Source organism: Gambusia affinis, linkage group LG05 (genome assembly GCF_019740435.1).
Source record: "Gambusia affinis linkage group LG05, SWU_Gaff_1.0, whole genome shotgun sequence".
NCBI classification, from domain to species: Eukaryota; Metazoa; Chordata; class Actinopteri; order Cyprinodontiformes; family Poeciliidae; genus Gambusia; species Gambusia affinis.
In genome coordinates this window covers 7,689,701-7,702,377 of record NC_057872.1, presented here as the reverse complement: position 1 = coordinate 7,702,377, position 12,677 = coordinate 7,689,701, and positions in this window count along the sequence as shown.

The window sequence follows — 12,677 nt, the reverse complement described above, 5'->3', positions numbered from 1 at the left end:
CAAACTATTCAGATAATTTTTGGCATTTCATATTTGAAAGCTTAGCTTGTCTGGAGTTAAATGTTTCACACTGACGCATGCGCACAGTGAGCCCCAAAATGACCCATTTGTGACTCACGACTGTCGATCGGCGCAAATTTGCAAAGCGATGAAGCATGTAGGGGCGTCCCAGCCGGATCCCATCCCTTCCATCCACATGTGGGGCTGTGTGTGACGCATGGGGAGGAGATCGTGTGCAGAAGCAGCAAAGATAAGCAGCAGTACGCCACCATCAAGTCGTATGATGGAAGTTGATGTCGTTTGGCAGTTTTCTTTTTTCTTTTCTTTTTTTTCCAAGTAGCTCTATTCACGCCGCCATATTTTCATTCCTCCTCCACTCTCTCGTTTCACATGGGCTGCAGATGCCTTAATTGTGCTCGCTCTTCAAGGCAGCCTTTTTCACTTGCTCTTGATAAGTCTTTGATATTCTGTGCTTCACTAATTGTAGTCGCTGCAGTACATCTATCTTTTTTCAATTTCCTGATAATTAGCCTCTAACTCTTTCATCTGTCTTTTCAAGTGCACTAAATCTCCTTCTCTAATGAAAGTTACACTGAACTCAACAAGGTTGACGGCTGGTAAAGAAGAGAGGGGAGAGGAAAAAGAAAAAAACACACACACACACACCACCTCTATTTCTCTCTGACATTTCTCTTCCTCTTTCTCGCCATGGGGAGACCCTGTCCTTGGGTGTGTGTGTGTGTGGGGGGGTGCTTCTTTTTCTGATTAAAAAAAAAATATATATTTTCAGAACGTGAAAACATTCCAACCAAAAAATGAACACAGGTGCCGTTTAATAAGAACATGCTTCAAAAACGACTCCGGTTTAATGGATGGGAGACGTGAGGTTAGCAGAGGAGCAAACTCGGAGTGATCTGTCGAAAAAAAGATCACAAAAACTCCCAAAATCACTCAGAGCCACCGGCGCTCTCCCAGAAGACTACAGTCGCATCAAGCTGGAAGTAATGAACCAGATTGAAACATTACTGAGAGGAGGAGGGGGGTTTTAGACGTCTGGTAATAGATTAGCACAGCATCGTTTCAGGTGCGCTTCCTTGCAAAACTGTTTGCGTCCATCTTTTCATATCAGGTTTTGTCACGTTACAAGACCTGATATGAAAAGGTTTGATTGGGGAACTTATCGAAACATTGGTTTCATTGTGCTTTAAATGGAGGCCTAAAAATGCTAAACAAGCAAAAAAACAAAAAGGCAATTTTTACAAATACAACATTAATCTCAAATTTTGTTTTACAGACTCTGTAGTCGGTGTAGAACAACTTAGACAGTTGTCTAAATATAATCTTTAAAAAATAACAACCACTGAATCATAAGTTTGAAATTCAGGTATCAACTGCAGCCTCATTGGCTGGCCTACCATCCCTGATATGATGCCTCCCTGGGCGGAAAGCCTTATGGAAATTCTGTTTTAAATCTACAGTGGTACAGCTACGTATTCTTTGCATAAAGAAGTTCCAAAATCCACTACATTTTTTTTTTTTTTTCCATATTTTTAAGTCTGTGTGTCATGACAAAGTAAGATGAGTGTTACAGCTAACAATATTAGACCTGTGACCGTCAATGTAGCTTTAATAGAAATATTTTTTTTCCCATCCCATTCATGCCCAAGACCCATTACCTTCCATCTGACCATGACTTTGCCACTGTGAATTGGCCGTCCACATTCAGTCGCAATAAAATACAGCGCAGTTTGCACTGGAAGCATGACAAAACGTTGAAAAAGTTCAAGGTGCATGATGCGTATTTTCACAAGGCTCTCTTGTATGCACTGCAAAGGCCACGTCCAATTTTCTTTCTTGCACACAAAATAAAAAAATTTAAAAAAATCAAGTGGAGGATGTTTGCAGTGTGCAGGGACTGCCACTCTAATAGTTTTATGCGTTTCAAGTCGGGAGTTCCCGTGATGTAAATGTAAAGGTTTGCTGAGCGTCGAGGCAAAGACGGAAAGAGACAGGAGCAGAGAGAAGGCAAGAAAAAAAAAAAAAAAACAGGCATCAAAATTGATTTTTCAATCATGCTTGCTGTTTCAAGAGGGCGTCACATGTTCTAATGACCTCATCCCTCTTGTGGTGATGTGAGTTATTTCACACCGGGCCATTTTAAACCAAGAAGGGTAGGGTGGTGGGGAGGTGGAAGGGTGGGGAAGCGACAGGGTGGGGGGGGTTAGTGCTAAGTAGGGCTCAAAGCAGTGAGGAGTTGTAAAGAAGAGAGGCGGGGTGGGCTAAGGGAATGGTTAACAGGGTCATTTAGATTGGATGGGAGATCGATACTGAGAGGTAGAGAGGAGGTGCATCTCTGTCACTGTGATGTGTGGCTTCGGTGTGATTGTTCTGCAGATTACGCACAAGGAGGGAGGGGAAAAAGGAAAAGGAAGTGCCGTCTGTGAATGTGTGTGTTTTTGTGTGCAGGGAACAATCATGTCAGCATCCACCGGTAATTTAAAGCACATTTCATGTTATTTTTTACTTTTTTTTTTTATTTTATTTGATATTCTGACCCTGACGAGAAGAAAGGTTCGGGGAGGAAAAATAAAAAAAGATTGTGCTTTATATGAAATTTCTACTTGACACCGAGATCTTTTCCACTGGCTAATCTATTCAAATGTGCAACACGTTTTTGAGTTAATTTAAAAAAACAACCTTGTAAATAAACTTTTGAGTTTGTCTCTCAGTTTGAGCGAGGGCACCGTGAGAGAGCTGATAATGCACAAGTGGAACGCTTCAAGTATAATCTCCGCACGTCCTTTCATTACTGCACCAGGTCTGAGTGTTTGATGTCATGCTAATCTGCTCTCTTGTTACTCTGTCTGTTTGCGTGTGTGTGTGTGCTTGTGTGTGTGCGTCCTCATCCTGTGCTCCGGTGGTGCCTAGAGCATTTCCTGCAGCTTGTTGCGGGTTTTCCTATCCAACACGGAAAACCCCGAGGTGGAATTCACTCTCGCTTCATCAACAGAAAAGCAGAACAATTACTGAGACGCAACAGAAGGACCATCATATTTCAGCCCTGAACGTGTTGGATGGTGGTTTCAGTATCGATCGAATCCAATCAATTTCTACTAGTTATCAAAGTAAATATTTTGATTCACATCTTCAGTACTCTGGTACTGGGTTAGCAGTGTTGCCTTGCAGTAAGAAGGCTGCATGTGTGGGTTCTCTCCGGGTACTCCGGCTTCCTCCCACAGTCCAAAAACACCCCTTCTTTGGCCATGCTGCCCAGAAAAGGTTTGCCACATTCTATTACTATCGTAAATAGTTAAAAGAAGATTGTAAAATTAGAGGAGAGTACCAGCACCCATCAACCAGAGAAACTGATCAAGGGTTTGTAGATGGGAGTAATAATCACTTTGCGCTTGCCGCTTGGTGGTCAAATGTGAAGGAAGACATCCTCTCCGCAATAGAAACTAAATTTCAGTTGATGACATTGTTTTGTAGATATTCTTAAAAAGGCAAATACATGACATGTCATTTATTTGTTAAACAAAACAGAAAGGACCACTGGGGAAGTTCAAACGTCCTTTATGTTCTGGTTCACTTTTTGGAAGCTAACATTACCCGCTAATGTTTTGTCATAACTTTTGCTCTTGTTTCCGTTTTTCTTAATTCAGGATTTACTTGCAGACCTCACCAATTAACATCTATTTAAACTATTTGTAGCATTTTCTCATGCAGCCACTGGAAAGATTCAATATAGATGGTTCGCCTCACACTAAACAAGTTAATACTGTTAAAAAAAACAAACTTATCACGCCTCTTATTTTCTAGTTAATTGGCAGAACTAGGAAATGAGTTCAGGAGCAGCATTTTGTTAAAACCTGTTAAAAACAAGATTGTTTTATATAAAACATTTTTGTTACACTGACAGATAACTTCTTAGACATAAAGGGGTTCTCCTTGACTCTCAATCTTCTCACTCTGTTTCTTGTAAATGATATTTAACATCCTGCGAGGCGTTGCCTCCTTACTGTTAAGGTCTTTCTCCCTTTAAACGAGAACATATGTTGGTTTTAATGAGACGAAAATCTTGTTACGAGTTAAAACGAGATACTGCTCCTGAAATTATTCCTAGCTCTGGCAATTCCTGTAAAGCAAAGCACTTATTTGAAAAAGTAGAATAACTCTGTATGCTAAGTCCGGATAGGAACCGCGCAGAAAATGATTTGACAACAAGTCATATAAAAATGAAGAGGAAGCTAGCAAACATCTCCAAATGCAAAATCCTTAGCCGAATAAGACGTGCGTTTACTGAAGATGCTGCAGTCATAACAATTAGGAAGTTTTAGAGTTTAGCTTAGTATTGTGTCCAAATCAAATAATTCCATGTTTGAGCTTCAAAAACAGATGCCAATCTCTGGGGAATTGCAAAACTATTTCTCCCTGAGAGGACTGGTTCTTTCATACAAAATGTGTGCTACATCATTTTTTAAAAAGTACTTGGAGACGGCTTGTAGAGCCGTAGGAGGCCGTAGGAATCTTAAACTAATCAGAATACATGCTACTTTGTCCCTGTTGAAATATTTAAGTTTTACACATTAACTACATGAACACATACTTTCACATGTCAGAGCATCGTTGCTTGATGAAGCATTAAGTTCTGTAACTGAATTATGGGAAAAATAGAATGTAGAAACAAAAAAAGGTTCAAGTTAAAGTGTCATCTACGTCACTATAAGCCTTTTCTAAAGGTAAAATAAAAACAAAAATACACTCAATGATCGCTTATTATACTTTACTGCCAAAAAGTAGAGCAGTTCTAGGCATGAAGTGTCTGTTTTATAAAAGGCTTTAGTCACTGATATAAGTTTAGCCGAATGGTCGCAGTGCTGAATGACCAGAAGGAAGAAACAAATCGGTGAATTCAGCCAGCACCAAATTACACAATTCAAATACACATTCAGCAACAACAACAACAACAAAAAAACATGTCAGAAAATAAAGATTGCATTCTACTTAACTGTCTCTGCCACGTACTGCAATCTTTAGCTGATGACATACAAGTCGGTCCTCGTACACCGGAGCAGGAGAGTTTTAGTGGATGAAAAGCAGAAGAAAAACTGCAACACCTAACGGGTCCCTAAAGGAACATTGTACGCTTCTTTGGCTCCGTCGAGGTCGGAGGTCAGGGTCAGCAGCGGAGCAGCTCGTGGAGACTCGGTGTGGTGATCAAAGACCTGTCTGCAGGCAGGAAGCTGCTGACACAGCTGCTTAGCTCCAACCGAAGGACATTCTCTGTAAACACACCAAGAAAAACACGACGGGCTCACAGAAAATAATAATTCTGCGTTAGCTCTTACTCGGCTCCAACTGCATTATTAAAAAAATAGCGTATTTGGACATTTGCTTGGGGTGGAAGGAAAAAAAAACAACCTAAGCTGTCATATTTATCCGTTTTTATACTCTGAGAAACAAATAGAAACAAGTATACATGTAAAAACACCACGGGCCAATTATAGCACTGCTTTATGAGTGGAGTGCGCGCGAACGGCTCTAAGCGTAACCAGATTTCATCCAACTTTAACAACGTTCGGTTTGTTCTCAGGTGGCGACGTGAAAATCTGAACTGACTGCTGTAATATACGTACGGCAGCGGAGAGCACGGCGCTACGGGATCCTGTAAAAATTTTAAAACGTGTTTTACTGGATGTGATCACGCTGTATCTCCTCCAATAACAGTCATGTGGCAAAAGGCTTAATCTGTTGGTGGGCCTTGTTTTTGTTTTGTTTTTTCTCCCTCCTCTCCGCATATCTCTACGAAAGTGGCTCGGCTCTTAAATCAAAATAGGAGGAAGAAGAAGAGAAGGAGGAGGATTGAGAAGAGTGGAGTGGGTAACAGGAAACACAGCTTTCATCTCTTTAAACTGTGCTTTTTTGGGGGGGGTTTTAAGGCAGGGAGGTGATTTTGTAACACGTGAGACAGTTCAGATACCGCAGCTCGGTCATCGCAGGGTGTCATCCCACCCTGCACGCATTCCCAAAATTATAGATGTGGGGATGAATGAAGAGGAATCACTACAACATGGAAACCCCCCTCCCCTCTCCGCTCCCTCTTCTCTGTCACGAATTAGCTTCCAATTCAGGTTCCTGCAGCTCATTAGTGAAACTGGATCAGAATGCTCTTTCATCACTCCCCATTGTTCTTTAGCGCACAATGGAAGCGCGCTTCCACAGCAGGCAAAGAGTTCTGGCATTAGCTGACCGTTTATTTTCATTGTGTTGCACGGTGTCTTTGGCTTGGCAGGCTGGCCTGTTAAGTGTGTTGCACAGGCTCGGCTCTTGCTTACCGATATAATGAGACTGTTTTGGGGACTAAAACTTCGGAGAGACTCTGCAGGAACTCTGGCAGAGCTGTAAATCTGATGCCATTTGCGTCCGACGCCACGCGACCGCTCGGATCAATAATGTTTCTGACGGTTATGTCATCCGTTTCTCTGAAATGCGGCACTTTTAAATTAAAGAGCGACTGCATTGTAGTGCAGTAAAGGTCCAGTGTATAAAGGCTTTGAATAGAGGTGAAACAAAAACTCGTGTCGTGAGTTGATATCAAAATCTGGCAATGTCCGTCTCAGCGAGAGTTATCGATATGCCAATAATATTGATACCAAGTTGGTATTAGATCGATACTAGCACGGTAAGATCGATGCTTTAGTATCAGATTCTTTCTTAAAATTTTATTTCATTTTTGTGTTGTAACTTTTTCATCTCTACCTCAAAAAGTTTTGATTTGCTCTTAAGTAATTTTTTGCACTTTGCAGTGTTTTTCTACTGTTACTGGTTGCCATGTTTATGTTATTAAGGTGTTAATAACATATTACCTTTCTCTAAACCCTGTCATAGGTTGGAGCAAAAATAATTCAAAGGAAAAACCTACAGAACCTCTAAATATTAGACGTTTGATATGCCGAATTTAAATAAATCTCGACATTATAATTGGTGTTGGCGATACTGACCCTTTGTTTACTTGGTATCGAGTCAATACCAAAATGCACAGCGTCATACTCCTTTAGCGCTCATCATGAAAATAAAAATGGATGAAATAAGTTGGTAGGTTGGCAATTCAAAAATCCTTCATCAGTTTTGGCAGTTTTAAGATTGGCAAAATGTATAAACTTTGGGAAGAAATGAATTTCCACACAAAAATAATCTGAGTTATTCACATATACAGAGGTTTTAAATAACAAAATCCACATAAGAGAAACTTTAAATGCTCTCAGTGACATAAAGGAGCATCTCTCCTGTGTTCCTTCATTACATAGAACAGTCTAAGAGGCAATCTTAACCAGGCGTACGTCTTCTGGATCCAACTAAATCATAATAATAATAATCATATGTATCATTTAAATTGGTGTAAATAGTGCAGAAATGACCCAAGCCGGGATTTGAATCCAGAATCTTCCAGCGTTAAGCCAGGATTTGTGCCCCTTAAAGTTAACTAAACAGTGAACTGACAGCCGTGGCGCTTCGTGACAAGTTGGCACCAAATCTGAAATACATCCAAAACGTTTTTAATGAGCTCTAGATCCAGACGGAAATTCTTAGACTGGTCAAATCTGAACTGGACGCTTCCATTTTGAACAGAGATCGAACATTTTCTTTATATGCAAGAACATAACTTTCAAAGCCTTTATTCTTGTTTGGAAAACAACAACAACAAAACAAATCTTGTCAATCTTCTGTTCCCAATATTGCGTCCTGTCTCGTCTCATGAGCTGGATGTATCGTTCAACTCCAGCACTGAAACTGACATGTGAAAATAACACACAAGAAGCTTGTGACAGCTGTGACTGACAGATTCTCTCTCCCCCCCGACTCACTCGCAAGCAGAAAATCTCCCTCTGCATTTGATCGGCGCAGATAAGTCGACATGTTGGAACGTCAGCAGATTCCTTCTGAACATCTCGGGGAAAGCGTGATGAAGTATGACAATCCCGTTTTATGTTTGGCTTTAGGTCAAACTGTGTTAAACACAGAGCGCTGACAACACCTGGCTGAGAAGCCGTCTGTTTTCTACGCTGACACGTCGAAGAAAGTAAGAAACACGTTGAAGCGAGTCGGGATCCAGCCCACGGGCTCGGATCTCAACGGAACCAGGTGATCTTTTAAAGTGTGTCACGAAAAAGCGCTACAAACTCCACTGCTTAAAGTGGAGTCGTTCTGGGAAAAAAATTAAAATAAAGAAAAATAAGTGAGGAAAAAAGTGAAACAGAACTCATTTCCATTCTAGTTTGGAATTACTCATCCCTTTATTTATTTTTTTATTAACCCAGACGACCAGAAAACAATCCAAATGTCTTTCCGAACCGTTAAATGACAAATATCCGCACTCATTGTACAGTATGTCATGTTTTCCCCCCTCCATCCTTTCAGTTTTGAGCTAATTTAGATTTTTTATTTTTTTTTAATCTTTTTTCTCAAGGGCGGTAAAACTAGCTGCCTCTTCAAACTCTTGGAGTATGTAATTTGGTGTAAAACAGTAGCACTTTAGGCGTTCTCCACCAGTGAAATTAAATGGGACCCTGTGGGGTTGTGTTGTAGGGTATTAAGTAATGTTTATTGATGTTTATTCTCCAAGGGGACCGGCGTGGAAAAAAAATAAAAAATAAAAAAAAAATCACTCTTCAGCCTTGATTAATTTCCCGCCTTGCTCCTTCTAAAGGATGAAGCTCAGGCAAAAATCGCTCTTTAGCCATGACCAACACAGACTGGAAAACAGAAAACGTGAAAAAGTTCAAGCAGCGTAAATATCTTTGTAAGGCAGAGCAAACTGTGTTAGACACCAAACCTTCCAACCTGATGGCTTTTGGCAGGATAATCTAAAATTCTGTACCGCATGCTCAGTAATTAGACCCATGGGCGCAAGAAAAATCTGCTTTAATCCAACAATGTGCTGCGGAATGAGAAGAAAAACAAGGAAAAAGGTCTTTGTCTTTATTCTGCGTCTGCAGGTTCACGGGAATATCTCTAAACCAGAGCCTCTGTTTGTTTCCTCTTTGAATCACCTTTTTCCTAAGTGTTCCTGTGTGTTTCTGCTTGGCTGGCTGCAGGACTGACACCTCTCCCCAGACCCAAGCATGTTCAGTCGCCATCTTGCTTGCCCCCTGTGCCAGCCTGTCATCGTGCCTAACCCATCACTCTCTTGCAGCACAACAAGTCCCCACCCGTCACACACACGCACACAAAGGTAACTTCTTCCCTTCACTCAACAATAAAATAAAATGAAAGGCTTAAAGAAAAACAGTGACAGTGTTGCTATGGTAACGTCAGGTTCAAGCCATACCTTCTTTTTTTTTTTTTTTTTCTAACTCCCCTCCCTCATTCTCCCCTTTACTCTTTAACACAAATATGTATCCGAGCAAACCCTCTGATTTCGAGTCGAATAAAGACTGAAGGTGCGCACGGGTACGAGTTGAGGGCCACACGTGAGACAAATGCGCGCCACCTTTTTTTTTATGTATATATACCTACCACTTCATGCTCCTCATGTGCTGTTCAAGGCCTTATTTGATGTAAGCCATAAGCGGTGAGAGGCAATGCTTTTTTTTTTTTTTACAGTGAATTTAGAGGAGCTAAGAGCTGCTGTTAGGGACCGTGCGAAGCCGAATCAAAGCCTGGAAGCTGTTCTAAAAATCACTGTGAAGCCGCCGCATCGAGTGGCTTATTGCGTTTGTAGAATTACATTATTCCGACGTTATTCTTTAGCGGTGCGGTCCATGACAGAATTGACCTGATTCGTTTGTGCGACTTTATTGGATTCTTATGAAAAAGACAAACTAGGCATCTGTTCTGCAAGATACGGCCGCAGTTTGATCACGCCGTTTGTTGCCTTTGAAACTGTGTCTTTAATGTTGTCATATTTAACATTTCTGTGCACATTTGCAAGGGAGAAAGAGTGGCACCCAGGAAGACAGTGTGAGCTCGCATTTAAAATGACTCGTATCGAGAATTTCCTGGGCTGCTGTCGCGGAGCTCTGGCAGTCGCTGCAGCGTTTTACTGCTGAACTGGTTACCATGTGGTTGAAATTGCACTGAAGTATCATAAAAGTGCTGCTTTTCAGACATCTTGTAGGACTTAGCTGCGCTGCATTGCTAATGCTAGCTTGTGCACGAACGTGAACACGTTGATGTTTAGTTTGGATATGCATTAATTTGTCCTTTTGCAAATTCACGTCATTGAATTGGTCCCTTCTTACTTCCATTTTATGGCTGAAGTTTATTTGAGTTTTGTTCTGCATGATTAAGTTTTTTCATGAAGCACTTTGTTTTAATTTTACTCGGTATTGTTTTTCCAGAAAGTTTCTGCCCCACCCCCATTTTCTGTTTGGTTCCAAATATGTCAAACCAAACTAATCCTAAATATCTTTCCACTAAGAGATATTATTTATTGGAGTCACATAATCCCATTTACTTACATATACTGTGTAGACCATAAACACAGTATAAAAATCACTTTAATTCATAAGGAGTAATAGTAGGAAACGTCCTTCCTAACTGATGCACGGTTGTTGCAAACTGTAGCCCAGCAGGCGGCACCAAAAGGTTTGTGCAAGAAGTTTCCACAACTACTAAATTTCTTTTGGCATCTCTGACTATGAAAGATCGCAATAACCTGTTAGCTCTTCTGCAACCACAAAATCTCTCTCAATACTCAAAAAGCCCAGTTTAATTTGGCTCCTTAGCTGTACTAATATTTTCCCAGTACATAAAAAAACATCAAACTGATGGTTAATAAGATATGACATTTTAAGATATTACAACAAAAATAAAATAAAATACAGGATATTTGGCATTCCTTTTTCTGCCTTTATGGGACTTTAAATGATTTGAATAAATTGTAACTGAAAATTAACCTGTTGTCCATCATTGATATGTTTAATATAAAACTAAAACAGGAAAGTGTGCAGTACATATCAATGAAGAGGGGGGAAAAAAAAAAATCACAACTTCCATGTTCTGTTATGAGCTGGCAGCACACTGGATCCAGAATACCTGATTATTAAAAAGACAGCTGTGGTCACAAAGAGGCCAGATCTGCTAATGACCCCCTGTCATATTCATTAGGCAGCCTTGGCAGCGTCTGCATGGCTTCAGGAGCTGTCAGGCGGTTTACAGCCTGTCGCCGACATCTGACAGCTACTTACACCTGCCCTGCCGCTCACAGGTGCTCCTACCGCCGGTTGTGTTACCTTTGATTATCTTCCTTTTTGAATTGGAAAGCAAGACGTTTTAGAATGTAAGAAAAGATTACCAGAGCGCCTTGCGGAGGGATTCCTGCTCCCTGATGTTTACAACCACAAACTATTTTTTATGCTATTTCCACAGAGTAGCTATAAACAAAGTAGTGCATTGCTGAACTGTTTAATTTTACACGGTTACATGTGAAATGCGAGATGCATTCGACTTCAGCCCCCAACTAGCCAAAACGCTTACGTGGGTGGGCAAGGGCAACATTAACCTGAGCGTTAGAGGCCCATGGTAACTCCAACGCTTAGACAATCTGTTGAAAAGAGTTATACAATCCACAAGGCTTTTCTGATAGAAGAGTGGCATATTTATTAAAATCAATTGGAAAGCCATCATTATGAGAAACTAGGTATGTTTGCCACAAGACATGTAGAGGGCTTCGGACACGTGGCACAGAAACCAAGACTGAACTGTTTGACCTACAAAGGAAACTCTATCAGTGGTGGAATACTAATCAGGCTGAAAAACGGCCCCTGAAAAACATGGTGGTGACTGCATCATGCTGCGAGGATACTGTTCTTCTGGAGGATAAGGGACTCTGGTCAGAGTTGATGGGCAGATGGATGTAACGAAGCCCATCCAAGGACAATCCTGGAAGAAAACCTCTTGAAGGCTGGATAAGACTTGTTTCTGGGGCAAGGTTTTACCTTCCATCTGGTCAACAATCCTAAACCTTTAGTCAAAACCATAATGGAATTGGTTAGATCAAAGCATATTCAATAGACTCACCACGTCAAAGTCTGACTGAGAGTCTGAGCCAAGAATTGAAGATTGCTCATTACAGACACTCGCCCTCCTCCTAATCTCGTTGAGCTTAAGCTATTTTGTAAAGAATGGGTAAAAAGAAAAGATATTAATCTCTTCCCCTCCACTTCACAATTATTTCCAAATTTTGTGCTGGTCTACCACTTGCATTCCAACGAAACACGTTGAAGTGTGTGGTGAAAGCATGGCAAAAAGTAAGAGACTACAGGGGGCAGGGATACTTCAGCAAGTCGCTCAAGATGTATTCTTTACAAGACTTTGTCCTTGCATGGCGTGTCATCTGCCGAAAACGGCATCTGCGTAACTATGGTGCAAAGTTAGACAGCAGTCTCACCACTCCCGGTCCGACTGCATGCCGTCACATTTAAGGAGAATCTCCGTTTCACGCTCTGCCCATTTGATACAGGAAGAGAGCAAGTTGCTGCTTGATGGGTTGTTTCTTGTAAAGTTGCATCAGTCCTTCCACTTTCTGGCTGAAGTCAGTAAGGGCCATGTTGCCTCACGCCACCCCATTCTCCCACTCCCCGCCACCCCTCCACTCTGGGCACATTGCATTGTGGGACATCCTGTTGGTTCATCTTCCTCTGCGGCTTGTCCGGCAGTTGTCTGAACATCAGCCT